Source organism: Chroicocephalus ridibundus, chromosome 6, assembly GCF_963924245.1.
Source record: "Chroicocephalus ridibundus chromosome 6, bChrRid1.1, whole genome shotgun sequence".
NCBI lineage: Eukaryota > Metazoa > Chordata > Aves > Charadriiformes > Laridae > Chroicocephalus > Chroicocephalus ridibundus.
The window spans coordinates 69,679,728-69,695,455 of NC_086289.1; positions in this window are offsets into that span (position 1 = coordinate 69,679,728).

The following is a 15,728-nucleotide window of genomic DNA, read 5'->3' on the forward strand; positions in this document are numbered from 1 at the left end:
GGCTTCAACGCATCCAAAATTTCTCTTGGGGTCTTCTGTACACCTGTTTTCTGGTAGCTGTAGGTGTGCTGATGAGTTAGGACTGTTCTTTGGTGGCAGAATCCTGTTGAGAGATCTGACATTAGTACGTCTCTACAGCACAGCCAGCACAGGGAAAATGGCATGCAGAAGCTATCAGTTGTCATAGGCAATAAGATACAGATGATTCATCCTCATTAATTTCAGTTAATTAAAGCAAAGTGAGCAAATAAGCCTCGTAAGCCTTCTGTTGGTTTCAATGGGAATTAGATCAGGCACAGAATACTTCAGCATCAGCAACACTCTTAAGACTGTGCGAAAGGTAACTATGGAAGTGGAAGATCCTCTTCATAATACAGAGCGCTGTAACATGGAGACATCGCTGACATCCGTTTCTGCTTCAAAACCTGGTAAATCGGAATTACGTCCACAAAATTCAGAATTTGTCTCCACAGGAGTCTTGCAAGTCAAACCTAGATATTAGCAGGAAGCCAGACTTCAATTATCCTTAACTACAACTTTTCCAAGTTTCCTTTCTTTTCCTGTCCCTGTAATAACACTTGTGTTATCTCATATTAATATTAGATATGTATTGTTATTCTAATAACTAATTATAGGACTCATAATGCTAATGATGGCAATTTAGTTTGTAATCCCATCTGTTCACTTTACCAGAGCTGTTTACTTTGTTTCCTGCTTTCAAAATACTCTTGATTTGTAATTAATCAAGCATTTTGACTTTTTTAATGAGAGCTTTGAAGGGGTTTTTTTGAAAATAAAATATCAGAAGGAATAAACACGAACCAGCACGGCACTGCAAAGAGAAAATATTTCTATGTTTTCAGTGACCAAATAATTGAAAAAAATGTGCCTATAAATGACCGATGGAACAGCTGAGTAAATTCTGTCATAAAGAATAAGTTGATCCTTTGCTGTTATAAAGTATTCCTGGAGAATCCTGAACAAATGTTTCTACTCTAGATGCACTCGATCCTAAAGCAGCCTTTGCATATGGTGTATGTTGCGTTTTCATTTCAGTAAAATTGGAATTCGTACTTTTTCACACGGCCTGATGACTTGGCCTGTTCCATTGGAGAATGGATCTGTTGAAACACTGCACAGAGACATTATCAAGGAAAGGCAAAATACAGTGTATTGGAGATCCCAAAGTGCTGGAATGTGCTTATATAAATGCTCATATTTTCTTTTTTATATTGTTCTCCATAATCCTGTACTCTGTGACTTCATGATAGATCGGGAAGTATTTGCTCATGTGAATTTATTTCTTAGTTTATGAGGCAGATAGGTATAAGTATGAGACTCAGAAGACAATATCGATATAAAAACGATTGTGCTCATTTTAAAAGACAATCAGACCCTCACAGTCTCACACTCTTTTTGCTTCCTATTCATTGGCTATATATAGAGGTAGAGAATAACAGAATGAAGCACTTTTCAGGAAACCGAAGGTGCACAAAAGTACACACCGAGAAGGAAAGCTGAAGAGCTTCCTCAAGTCCCCTCTGAGTGAACTGAAGGTTTTGCTTATTTCAGTATGAATTTGGAACCACAGTCCCAGACCTTCCTGAAGAAAATTCGGCATTTGTTTCAGCATTATGTGATGCTCATGTATAAACACTCTCCTCTGCCATTAGTCTCGAAATAAACTTTTGAATAACTGTAATCTTCATTTGTACGGTACTGTCCTGAACATGACAATTGTTCTAACAGTTAAATGTCATATTTTCACATACATAACTAGTCCAGCCAAGAAACAATATTATTGTTTCACTATATTGATACTTCTTGCTTCTTCAGGTAATACGAAGCGTACTTCCTTAGGAATGGAGTAAGACAAAAGAGAAGCTAAATGAGGATAAATTGAAATCTCTGTGGATGTTATTCATGACACACCTCCATAGGAGTCTGATTTCCAGCCCTTATGACTAGCAGTCTCATTTGAACTTAAAGATTAATACAGTCTGTTAATTTCTCTAAAACTTTCTCCCTTTCACCAGGGATCTTTAAAATCAAAAACATCTATTTTGGTGTTAAATTTCTTGGACTTAATTTGAGTATCCAGAAGGCAAAGGTGGCTAAAACAATTAGCTCTCTCGTGGAGAAAGTTTCCATCGATCTCCCAGAATAATTGGATTATTCTATCTTGGATGTATTTTGGTATCTTATATGAGTGCTGAAATAAATTGAAGGTAATGAAAACATTTATTTGCTAATTGCTTTATACATTTAACTTAGAGATTATTTCTAAAGCTATATTGTAGTAGTCCAGCAATCTTTTTCTGATATCCTTTTTGCTCTTTAGCATGTTTTTCCCACTTCTCGATAAGTGACAATTTAAGCACTCTCAAGCTTAATCCTGTTTTAACTGAAAAAAAAAGTTACCAGGACTTTTGCATTTGTTTGTTTGGGGTTTTTTTTCTATCTATACTCTTCGCTGTGCTAAAGTTTCTACACTTTTTATAAACTGATTTTTGTTACAGTCTCTGCTTTCTAAGGTGTGCAGCTATTACTGCAAAGACCAAGGATTCCATCCAAATGGTTAAGTAAAACCTCAATCTATATTTTGGTTCTGTTGAGTCTGAAATGTATCACTGTTTATCTGATTAATTGCAATGCCTCATCCACAACAGAGGACAGGTGGGGTGTTTTTTTTCCCTAGCCTCTACATGGAGCAGCCACTGTGCTGTGTTATTCTGACTTTGAGTTTTGTGTGGTTGTTTATAGGGTTGCTTTCTTGACAGCAGAATGTGCCCTGCTGATCATGATGCAAGAAAGTAATTACTTAAGACAAGAAAAAACGGATTCTTCTCAGTCTTTTTTTTTTTTTTTAATTAAAAACCCAAGATATATACCCCTCCTTCAGCCAGTGCTATGATCAGAAGTGTTTTCTTGCGTCTGAGAATTGGATTGAGACCTTCGTCCACATTCCTGTGTTTCAACACAGGATCAAAGCAATAGGTTTCCTATTTGCTACAGATCTTTTATCCATGGTGCAATGGGAAACATCAAACAAATCTCATTTGTTTTCAGCTAACACATACATAAAGAGACCAAGCCGTTGTAATTACATGCACGTAACACAAACTGAATTCATTTAGAGTTTTGTCCGCACAAGTAAAGCATATTCCTACCTTCAATATTCACAGCTAAAGCCCAATCCTGTATACTGATGAGTGTTGGCTGTGAGACGTTAAACACCTTTAGGACAGATATTTTTATTTTATAAGCATTTTTTGGCACCGAATACCCAGCCCAAGTGGCTGCACTAAGAGTGGTGAAGGAAGCATGTTTTATTTATTTAGCTGTCTTTGCTACAAACAGCTTTCCACAAGCCCGGTCTAGGGTTTGGTTCTGCCCCTCCAACTGTCTGTGTTGCTAATCAGGATTTCCAAATGTTAAGTGTTAACGCATAAAGCTTAGAGTTGAGAAATTCTGACTGTCATCACCAAGGGATTAAACAGAGATTTATTCAGGTAACTCAGAACAAATATTACCCTATGAGGTTTAAAACAAGTCATGCATCTAAATTATCGAACTTTCCCTGCATAACAAAACACTCTGCTTGTGTAGTGCCACGTGTACTGCCCTTTTGGCCAAAGGGCTTCGTTATATTGTATCCTCATCTTTTTAACCTTTTAAAAATATACATGGAAATGGCGTTACTGATAAATTAAAACTATTATTTTAGTGAATTACCTGAGAGACTGGCGATCACAGGGAGACTCCTCTTTCTGAGATGTCTTCATAGCAGCCAGTCCTTGAAAAGGGGTTTGTGTCTCCTGGGCCATGCGAGGAGGGACCAATCTCCACGTCAGCTTTGGCTCAACCCACTGTTCATTTGTGGGCTCGCAACTGGGGAGTAAGAGGAAGGGGAAAAGTATTTTCTTACTAATAAATTTGAGGTTTCCACAAGTACCAGTGGGTGCAGGCATGTGACAGTGGTCCCAATGTGTGTGACGGTGAGGGGCTGAGTGAGCATCAGAACTCTCTGGACACATAGGCACCAAAAATGGTGACTTTTGGCTTCCAAGAAAACAGGGGGGAAAAAGGTCTAAGCACCATACTGCTGACAGATAAGCTGTCCATGTTGCACCTCATACAGTCTGTCCTTGCCCGGGCGACTTTCCTAATTTTGGAGCCTCACTGCAAGAGGTCAGCAACCGCTTTAATTGCATGTAAGAGACGATCAGCTTTTGGCGCAGTTTATAACTAAGGTAACTAGTTCAGAAATACATGGCTCATTTAATTTCAAAAAGAGGGTCTAGTTTAATTATTTATGCTGTATAAATAATGAGATTCTAACAGTCTGAGAAGTCACTGAAACATTGTGATATTAAATCTTTGCAAAGAGACAGGGGGTGAAGGGAGAGACTCTTTTGTGTGAGTTGTAAAGTGTGAGGATTAGCAAAATATGGATTAGTAAGGGTCTGCTGCCTTCAATACAGAATTTAGGGCAAATTATTTACTGTTAGTATTACTTGCTTTCAGCTTATTAAAATTAACTCTACAAGCTGGTAAATAATAGAAAATGTGTTTGATGAAAGAAATGCTAATTTTTTTCTAAGACTGTTACTTGAAGTTATTTAACAAATTCCATTTACTATTATCTATTAATAAACAGGAGGACACATTCAATAGCTCATGTTCAAACCTTGAAGCATTTGAACCAGACGGGATCGTATTTTGGGTTTCATCGTCAAATTTTTTTATATCTCCATTCAGATCTGTTTGAAAGAAAATTCATGCAACACAAAGGGTGTGGGAGAGAAGAAATACTTTTTGTCCTGGGCTCCTGAGCTAAGAACTCAGCATTTGGTCGACCGTGTTGATTGCACTGAAATAGACCCAAGAGTGCTCTCCTAAAATAATGTGCGGTCTATTAAACTGAAAATTAGGCTGGAGTCTGACAGCCGGGGGAAAAGCACATATCTGTTCCCAGTGACAATCAGAGAAAGTCCAGGAAAGTACAGTGGGGATGGTGAGATCCGTTGTGTGATGTTAGGAAAAGCACTACCAAGGTCCTTCACCATTACCAAGGAGCTATAAACCTGTATGTGATGAGACACAGTAAGGGGGGGAAAAAATGGGGGAAATAGGAATTGACTGCTTTGTTTTACAGAATGCACACTAATCCGGCACCAGAGACAACCAGCCGACTATTATTGTTATGCCTAAACCTTGGACTCTTTCAGCAGAATTACTGAGTCAACATTTGTTCATATTTCATAGGTCCTGTTCCACGTTTTACTACCTTGATCTTTTATTGCTTCCATTTAATTACAGAGTAATCACCGCTGAAGTTTATGTTCCTGTCAGTTGTTTTGCTTCTGTAGGAATATCCATCAGCAGCACAGAAATCTCAGACATTCCACACGTCAGCTTACACCTATTTTTCATTTTGACATGGTTTATAGCAAATGCCATTACGGGATTGCATTTAAGCTGCTGGTGACAGCATGTCAGTGTTCAATTAAGTTTTTAGACACCTCTTCTAATTGTGTATTTCAGCACTTCATATTCCTGTGATTGCGGCCGTTTCTCACCTTCCCCAGTTGTTTAAAAGGCACTAAAAATCCCTCTCCTTACCTCAAAATGTGAAGATTGTGTTGACTTTACTTTGTAAAAGTGACATTAGAATTGCCCTCACAAAATCTGCAGGCTGACGACCTGCGCAAGGCAAACCTCTATCCCGAGGTACGGGGTAATTCACCCATTGCTGGAAAATTGCAGCAGTGACTTGAAATTTTCCCACAAAATGTTGTTTTGGGGAAATTCCTATATGGATAAGGGCACGTTTCAAATATTGCTATAATGATGTCATTGACTGTTCTGCTGAAGTACTTACAGACCATCCCAATTTTAAGGCTTTTTTTTTTTTTTTCCAAATAGATGTCAATTGTTAAACATTGGTAAAAGGATAGATAAGCAAAACAGATGCGGAATCCCAAATCTGTTTGAATTCTGTAGCTGAATATAGGTAACTGACTGTTTTCAACATAACTGTAAAGGAAAAATGGATTTATGTTTTTTATTAAATAGAGAGTGGCTTGTTTATGTGTCTGTACATGTGGGTTAGTGGTTGGAATTTTTTTTCTTTTTCTTTAAGAAAAAGCTTGGATGTCCACAGATTCTTTCTTGGTGTGGACCAGAACAAAACATTTTGGAGTCGTAGAGAAGGAAATCTTTTATTGCTGAACCTTCATGGAATGACAGTCCTTGAAAGACAGTGATCGTGAACCAGCTGGGCAACTAAGTAAACTCTTTCGATCACATAAAGTTAGTTTCAGGATGTCCTTGAAGGGTCCTTGACTTTGAAACCGATCTTCTAGACTGGTTAGACAGGACTCGGGTACTATTTTGGGGAGAATGAATGAAATACTGATCTTCTCTTTCAAGTTTTTGCTAGATGTATTCAAGCAGTTAGCCTCTTCCTGCGAATTGAAACAGATCTTGCTTCCTTGAATAAGAGAAATAAAACTATCTGTATATAACAAATGTAAACCCATTATAACTACAAATACATATTTTTCACAGTCACCATGGAAAATGTTTTTCAAACAAATAGAAAACATCTAGATTATTTTTTTTTCCATAAGCCAGAACTCCATTTAAGACCTTAGACAGCATGTGGAGGTAGGATGCAACGCTGGGGAACAGGTTTTGAATCTTGGATCTCTGTTTAGGACAACTTGATCTGTAAGCAGAAACATCATGAATTCCCTTTTAAAGGTTGATGTGTAGTACTCAGCAGATTAATTTTCCTTATGTTTTCACAAGTGAGATAGACTTTGTAATGTCTTCTCAGTCCTTGCAGTAGCACTTCACAACATTAGGTGATTTTTCCATGCAGCGTGAAAATACCTTTTCATGGCACACTATTTATTTTACAGGGAAAAAGCCCACCTGTTCAGCACCTCTGTGAGAAATATGAATTAATGCTTCAGAGGAACGAGTTTAGATAATGTGCATCTCAAGGCATTCTACTGTCTTGAGACTTCTTGAGGCAGCAACATAAAAGAAGAGGTGCAGTGAAGCTGATACCAAACAGTTCAGCCCTCTCATTTACCTGATGAAGCCAAACAAAAACTTCAGAGGGACACTCTGAGGCAGTTAATGGCACTGCTGCAATGTCGGCATCACCGGCACGTTCAAGCTGAATCATCACTTAGCATACAAAACACGCGCCAAGGGTTTAAAGGAACACTTTGTTGCCTGCTATGATCTTTGATTGCATGACACAGTGGCAAACGCTTCTTGAAAAAAAAAATTTTGCACGTGAAAAATTTAAAAACTTAATGACAAAAAACTGCTTCCAACATGTGCAAAACGACATCTTTCTTAGAAGGCAACATTTTGAGTGAACAATTATTTAATTACATTTCTGGAGATTTGGCAGTATTTCTAGTACTAATGGAGGAGATAAGAACATACGATAAACCTGTGCACATCAGTGTAGAATACATCCAGATATTTATTCTCACCCTTCGTCGTATTTTCCTTTTGCCATTCTCTTTCTGTTCCTCCAACCACCGTGTCCTCCTAATTGTATTCATATCCTTTCCTTGTACTAGATACATTTTATTTCTTGTAAAAGCATCTTCTATTTGAATATTGTGAAGGCCATATCTTCTTCCTTTTTTTTTTTTTGATGTTTCGTTAACCTGAGTTATTTCTCATCTAGTATAAATCATTATATCTTCAGAGCTTTTGTTGTCTCTGAGCTCATATACACCAAGATAAGATTTGAGATCCTTTCTTCTGTTTTTCCCCTTTAATGGTTGCTTTTTTTAGTGTGTTCTTTCCGTTAGTAAAAAGAAATCTTCCTGTGGGGTTGAAAGAGTCTGACTCATGCTACTGTATCTTAAGAGATAATAATGTTACCTGTGGCCAGGATTTTTAAGGTAGTTAAATTATACACCCGTCTCCCATCAACTTTCACTGGATCCTTCACGACATTTGACGAAAACTAAGTGTGCATTAATTTTTATTTTCTTGCATTTAGGGTATCCATTATTTTTATAATAGCCATCTCAGACACCAATGAGAGAAGAAGTGATTAGCAAATGTTTATTTAAAGAAAGGTGAGCGTGCAAGGGAGCAGCAGGCCAGAGAACAAGGATGTTTCCTCCTGAGAGAGAACATAGGAATAAAAAAGATTAAAAACATCAGCAGCAGAAACTCTCATAACAGTAGAAATTATTACAGGAAGAAATCTAGAAAGAGAATAGGCGTTCACCCTAACACAAACTTTGTGGAAAAATCTGACAAAAGCCTATATTTCTAGAAAACTCTACAAGAAGCTGAAAACATTTTGGAAGAGGGGAATTTAAAGGTATGCAATCTCAACAGCAGCATTAGTTAGTTGTTAATTTGTTTGGGGATGTTAAAGGTTTCTCATTACCTGAATTCCCTAAATCAACGTCAGGCCCTTTCAATAAAGACCAGGTGTAGCTCAACGACGTGATGGACATGGTGGTGGAACTGGTGAAAACTTTTGGCTGTGCTATTTAGAGGTCAGACTGGAACATTGTAAAGGACCCTACAGTCACAAAATAATTTTATTCAATCATTATAATGTTACATGTATGTTTGGGAAAAATAGCTTTATTTTTAAAAAATCAAATAAATAGAGAGATTTATATCTGCTTTGGCGAGATCTACACAGCTTTTCCAAGTGGATTAAACAAATGTGAGAAACCCTCTGCACTCTCCTCATGCTTATCGTGTTCCTCAAGGCAAGACAGAGGAAGAAATAAATAAGGTGACAGCTTGGGGGGAAGTGTCTCTGGGAAAGATGTTATTGTCATTGGGAGAATAAATGAGGAAGGATGACATGTAGGAGAAGAATTAGCAAAGCAGCTCTTGACATTCGTTAGGAAGAAAAGAGCTCCCAGCAGCTGGAGACAATGCAATACTTCAACACATGTAGGAACTCCACGGAAAATGAAGATCTAATAACCCCCATTGGCAAAGAAGGCGAGAATGTATTTTTTTTTTTAAAAAAGAAGTTTTCATTGCATTAAAAAATATGTAAATTTCAAATTTCACCCAGTTACATTGTGCGATTTATTGTTCCTTAAAACAGTGTCTTAGGATAAAAAGAGGAAAACCTCCAGTTGTAAACTAGAACAAGCTGAATATTGCTTAAGGACATTGTATTTGACAAACTGCAAAATCAGCTTTGCAATACGACTTAGTTTCAAAACTCTACAGCCTTTTGCTAGATATAAAATGCTGTTTCAGTGAATCCCTCTCCCTGAATTCGTGTTTGCTCCTGAGGGCTGCGGAGCGACGCAGATAAGTTCAGTGGTGTGGTCAGTTATCCTGCTGCTCTTGAATCGGAGAGTTTTGTTTCTGCTCATGCTCAGAGCAGCAGCAGCAACCGACATGTTTCTAGATTATACTGGGCAGTCAGAGCGCGGGGGAAAAAAAAATAAAAATCCTGTGCAGGAGCTCAGAAAATGATGGTCTTTGGCTGAAGCAAAATAAGCCTGGAATCTGTCGGATTCAGGTGTGACTTTTGGCAAGTCACTGGTCTAAATATTCATGGAAAAATGAGTATTTGATTACTTTTAAATTGAGTCCTTAATCTCTGTAGCCCTCTTATGTTCTTTTCCTTACAGAAAGGGGTTTAGGAGGTATAAAATTACATATTCTTTTAAGTACTTAAAACTGTTTAGAGAAAACATTTATGCTTAGGTATAAAAGAAAAAAAAAAAAAGTTTAGCAATATGTACTGGTTTAATTTAAAGCCAAATAAGAGAACTTTGGAGACCGCAATTCATTTCATTCATGGCGGATTCGTTGAGACTTATATCAGGCCTCATAAAAGCTGGAACTAGTGTTCCGGCTTTCCACCAGTCAGAGCACAGAAGTGACTTTTCAGTGTGGGATTTGCCTTAACTGCCTAAAGTCTCACGAAGGAAATTAAGTGCAGTCGACCAGACAGTGTGTTGCATTGGGCACCACTTCTGCACTTGTATTTCAGTCGGATTTACCTCCTGACCAGCTTTAATTTGAAAATATAAATGTTTATGACTACAAAATTGTGCAGACAAGTTACATTTGTGCGTACGAATGGCAGAGCTGGAAATCTACGATTCCAATTCATTTATGTAAGTACTTGTTCCTGCACATCAGATGCTTGGATATGAAATGCCATTACCAAAAGCCTTGCAAATATGTGTTTTGTGAACAACCGTTGGAATACCAAGATAAATATTTGCCCCTTACTTTGCCAAAATCTGCCACAACAACAGGAATTACCTCCTTCTGGTTAGGAACCTATTGATATTTCCAGAATTCAAGGGACAATCACTTATGGTTTATCCCATCTTGCGTTTCCTAGGAAGCCAGTATCAGTGTTAACTATAGACTATTGTTTTCCTTTTCTCATAAATTGCTATTTGGGCTGGATTTTAGGGGAGGCAAGAAAATATTCTAGATTTTAGCATGTCTTTTTCAGGTCTGTGCTTTCCAGCTACTCAACACAAACTCATGGGTTAGGGACATATTTTTATGAAAGCTTTTCTCTGTGAAAGGAAGAATGTTAGATACATTGGGAAGTGGGATACATGGGAAAGTGAGGTTTGGAAACAGAAAATTCCAGTAATTAGTTAAGGTCAAGCCCCACATCCCATCAGGGCTGTGGTGTGGAGCAGAAGGGGACCGTTCCTGGACATCACGAGTGGTCCTGGCAGCAGCCTGCTCCCAGCTGCCCCATTTCCCAGGCAAGCATATGAAAACCACATGGAACTTGTAAATATTTGTTTCCAAAATCAGTTAGTTAATGACAGAGAGTATAAAAAGCTCATGAAATTATAATTTGTTGCGACATTATTTTGAGATCTCCAAAAAGCGCAGACATAAGTAGTCAGTTGAAACGAAATCCAATATAGATGAACTTTACTTCTCAGGGAAAAAAAAAATAATGTGGTGGAAAAGCTGTATATATTAGACAAGATTGCTAATTTATGGGAAATAGCACATACAGTAAAAATCTTTACTTTTTTTGATGATATTACCAGAGCACCAGGATGTAAGTAGACTCCAATCCATTATGTTTTACACTTACATAATTTATTAGACTCGTCCTGTGATCTTTATTCAAGCAAAGCTCTCTTCTGAATTGATGCAGTTTTGCAATCATTACTCAGCCTGTATGGAATCGTATATTTCTATGAATTAAACTGAGAAGCAATTTTCTAATTACCATTACAATTGTTAATGAAATGAAAGATTACATGAGTTGCAGTGAACAGAGAGACATAATACTATCAGGCATTTGAGTCAGACATATTTAAAATATACACTTCCTATTTTCTGAAATTCCCAGTTCCAGCAGTCTCCAGAGTTTAGCAAGATCGTAAAACTGGAGCAGCATTTCATAGAGTTCCTTTTAGTTAATATCACAGTATTAAATAAGATCTTTCCTGCAAGGGAAAGAAAATGATTGTTCTCTCTCCTAAGCTGACTGTGTAAAATGCTCTTCAATAAAATCCAAGAAATTAATATTCAATGATTTACAGTAAATCTCCTGAGCAAAGGAGGTTTGCTCTAGACAGGAAAAGCAAACACTTATGGGGTACATTATTATGATGGCTTATGCTAATTAAATTGAAGCAGAAATGCTTAATTTATGCTTTACCATCAAGTGCAAAGGGGAAAATTCTTTCTTGGTTCAAGCTTTATCTTGTTAAGAAGATTTACCTCCTTATTTCCTATAATAAAGAGCTATTTTTGAGACTACACTGGGAAAGCAGAGGCTTGCAGAGCTTTTCTGCTAGTTGCCATGACACTTTGGATCTCAACCTACAGTTCAATACAGTAGCTGCAATTAGGTTAATTAGAACATTATCTCAAAGTACACAGCTATTGTACAAAAGAAGAAACATTCTCACTGAATATGCTGCTTGGTCACCAATAAATGATTTTTAAAAAATTACATTTTCTAATTATAATTAATAATTTATTTCTCCTGGGGACGCTTGACATTTAAATATTGTAACAAAAAATAAATACAGCATCCATCTAATATCGTCTTAGGACATTTGAAATTTCTCTCACCTTTTAGTTATTTTCTTCTATAAATTAATGAGAAAAAATAAATCCCTATAACAAAGGATTATACTATTTTAGTTCATCGGTTATTTCCAAATTCAAAGGTCTTAATGAAAAATCATACACACATACATGTTAATCTTGTTAAAGGTTTTTTTTTTTTATTATAGTGTTCTCTACTTCTGTCTGCAAAAGGTAACTAAGGTTTTGCTGGTTTGTTTGTGGGTTTTTTTTTAACTATCACAGCATCTAGCAGCTCTTCTCTAGGGAAAGGAATCAATTGTGCCAGACGCTGTACAAACAGAACAAACAAAGCTTTCAGTCTACACAGAAAATAAAAAGGAGGTAGATAGACAAATAAATACAGGAAATAATGAATGAAAATTATTAGCATGATGAGTTAGGGTGTGAGTCCGTCAGTAGCCAACTTGTCTTCATACTGCTTTTATATTAATTATGAAAAGAAAAGCTTTAAAGGAGAAAAAAATGCAGTATTTGATGCATTTTCTGAAAACTCAGCTCAAGCACAGAAGGGAATGGTGAGGTACCAGGAGCATGCGGGTAAAACGCAGCTCTACTGAAATCAACAGGACTTTTGTCACTGATGTCAAACGAGGCAGATCCAATTTTTGAGAGTGCCCGACGTAAATTGCTGAATTTAAACTGTTGACCTTCTGAGATAAATATTCACCTACGTAAAACTATTTTGTCCGGATGAACCCGAGTGACACAACTGGCACTTGAACCATGTGCATTACAAAAAGGGTACCTCTGTGCTACGCAGTGTGACCAGCTAAGATTTCTGACTGTCCTCGAAAACAGACGGGACCATCGGGGTATTCTGTAGTCTCTAAAATATCAAGTGTGCTGCCCGTTTCCTGCAGAAGCCGTACACGCTGTATAAACCTGCCGTGGGCAATGACTTAGCGGCATACATCTCATGAATGTCATAGCTGTCGTTGTGAAATATCAAATGCCAAGATTTTCATAATTTATTTCCGCATATTTGACAGGCAGGGACATTCTGAGGACAGAACTCTAAATTTAAACATTTGTTTCTGCCTTTTTGTGTCTCCAATTTGTTCGCATTCCCCACCCCATTTATCAGTCATTTTCACTCATCATTACTGCCTATATTTATCTTCCATAATCACTAACCCTCTTTTCTCCACACCTTGAAGGAGGAAAAGTTGCTGTCAGACATTATGCAAGCTATGAATATCTCTGAGGTGAAAAGATGGGACACCGACCCCATAGAAAACGATTGCCAAACTACCTTAACTTCAAGAAAAGCATGTTTTCGCTGATAAGGAATGTTAGCAGCCAGATGCTGAGCCAAACACATGAACATAACTCACCTAAGAGTGAGTTATGGTGCTCTTAGCTTCTAGGACTTTCGCCCAAAGTCCAGAAGCACAGTTCATGATTTAGGGGACTTCTTGACTTTGTTTTGATTTGATTTTACACCACTTCAAACTTCTCAAGTCCCTTCTTCCTCTTTTCATATTCCTTCACTAATCTGCAAAGGATGATGATTATTATATTATAACCTAATTCTTTGGTTCCGTGAGGCAATTAGAAGTTTGCTGACCTGGCACTTCAGTTATATCTGACACAAGTTAGAAACAAACCCAAAATAAATACAAATGCACATAAATCTCAGCTAATGCAAAATTCTCATCTCATATAGACTGAGTGCACCACTAAATTTCAACTTGAGACCAAATAAATTGTTATGCATTATGAATAACCTTGAAGACTAACAGGAAAAAGTATTTCAGGCCACAAGATTAAGCCTTTTTAAGAAAATAAGATCTTTTGGGGTTTTTTTTCTTTTAAAGGGGAAGGAGAGAAGAAAAAAAAAAAAAAAAAAGAATTGTTTTAGATTTGACAATATGCCTGCATTTAAAAGATGTCTTCAGTGATCATGGCTATGCCATGCAACTCCTCCGAGAACCAAATCTGATGTAAGTGGCCCAAATTGATTCCTAACTCTTCTGTGCCTTTTTCTTAATTCAACCTTTTCCATTGTTTTACCTGTTCGATAGTGTCTCTTCCATGAGTTTACAGGATGTGTACATGTGTGTATCATACATAATAATACAACACATGGTATCATTATGTGAGTGAATCACATAAGAAAAATTAAAGTTAATATCTCATTATCTCCTTCCCGTATTTAATCAAACAACATAACCATACTCTTTGTAATTAATTCAGAGAGGCTGAAAATATGCCGTGGTAGACTCTTTCCATCTCAGTCTACAGCACTTCATCATCTCAGTTCTGTTCAGCTCCCCACCGTGAGAACCAAAACAACAGCAATCGCCCGAAGTTTGAACTCAAATTAACATTTGGTCTTACAGCTGAAACTCTTTGAAACAAACAAACAAAGAGGAAATCTTAAATTGTGCTTGTCAAGGCAGTGAAACTCACGTGTGAGACGAGGACATAATGATAAAATGTGTTGATGTGGGTAGATTCACAAATATCAAAGAAAGTAAAATGTTAATTTTCCAGTGTTACTGTTTGTTTCTCTTCTGTTTTCACTAAGTTTCAGTAAAATGTATCTTCTCTTCTTCCAGGCAGCTATGACTACTGCTGCCAACCCGGTTTCGCATTACTGTGATGATAAAGATTACACAGATATCTCTCTCGGCTCCTTATTTCCGCTCATACTTACTCTCAAAGCCATTCTACCAAAAGCAAGAAAGCACGTCCTCACCTTATCTAACGCCTTTTCTCCCTCTTCTCTCACCCTGTCACGCTGTTTCTGCCCTTTCTTACCTTCTGTCTAGCGAAGACCCTGCTCATTTTGCCCAAAGAATCAGACAAACCGCAATCCCTCGAACCATGGCAGTGATACCTTCTGCCACTGGTGATCTGGAAACCATCACATATTATCTTGTCTATTTATACTGAAAATTCTCCAATGGAGAGATTATCCATTCGGACGCTGCCTGGTGCAAATGGAAACCTGTTCCCAACTGGCCTTTTGGCAAGACTGAAAAAAGGAAAACCCACTTGTGTGTTACATATATGTTTTTATATACTTTAAACCAATATACATGCCGTATAGTCTATTTTACAGGAGCAGTTCTGTTTTTCTTGAGTACTCTGTCTTTAATCCACTGATGCAATGCAGCGATTGTTGATTTTTTCCTAAATTTAGTAGCAGCAAACGTTACTTCATTAGTGTTTCTGCGTAGGGTTTTCTTCACAATAAATTCTGCATAAAGGCTGCAGGATACACACAGCACAGTATTTTTATTTATACCAGGCTTCCACCCAGGGGCAGTAAAAAGCACTAGGCCTTTCAAGCACACAAAGATTGCCCGGCCTTTATTCCCCTTTTTGCTTTCGTTCACCCCCAAGTCCAAGTACACTTAGAGATTAAAATGAAGTGCGGTCTTTAGACAGGGCATGAGAACGGTTAAAAATGGAATCAGAGAGAGAGAAATGCATGCAAGGAAGCAAATTCTCGACATCACTTCATTGCTTCATGACCTATCACTTGTTCCTTGTGAATTTTATGTGGGGACGGATTTATAGGGCAAATCAATCACTCTAGCAGAAAGAAACCTGTCCTTAAAATCGTGTGAAAGCATCTGTCTGTGACAGCATACATG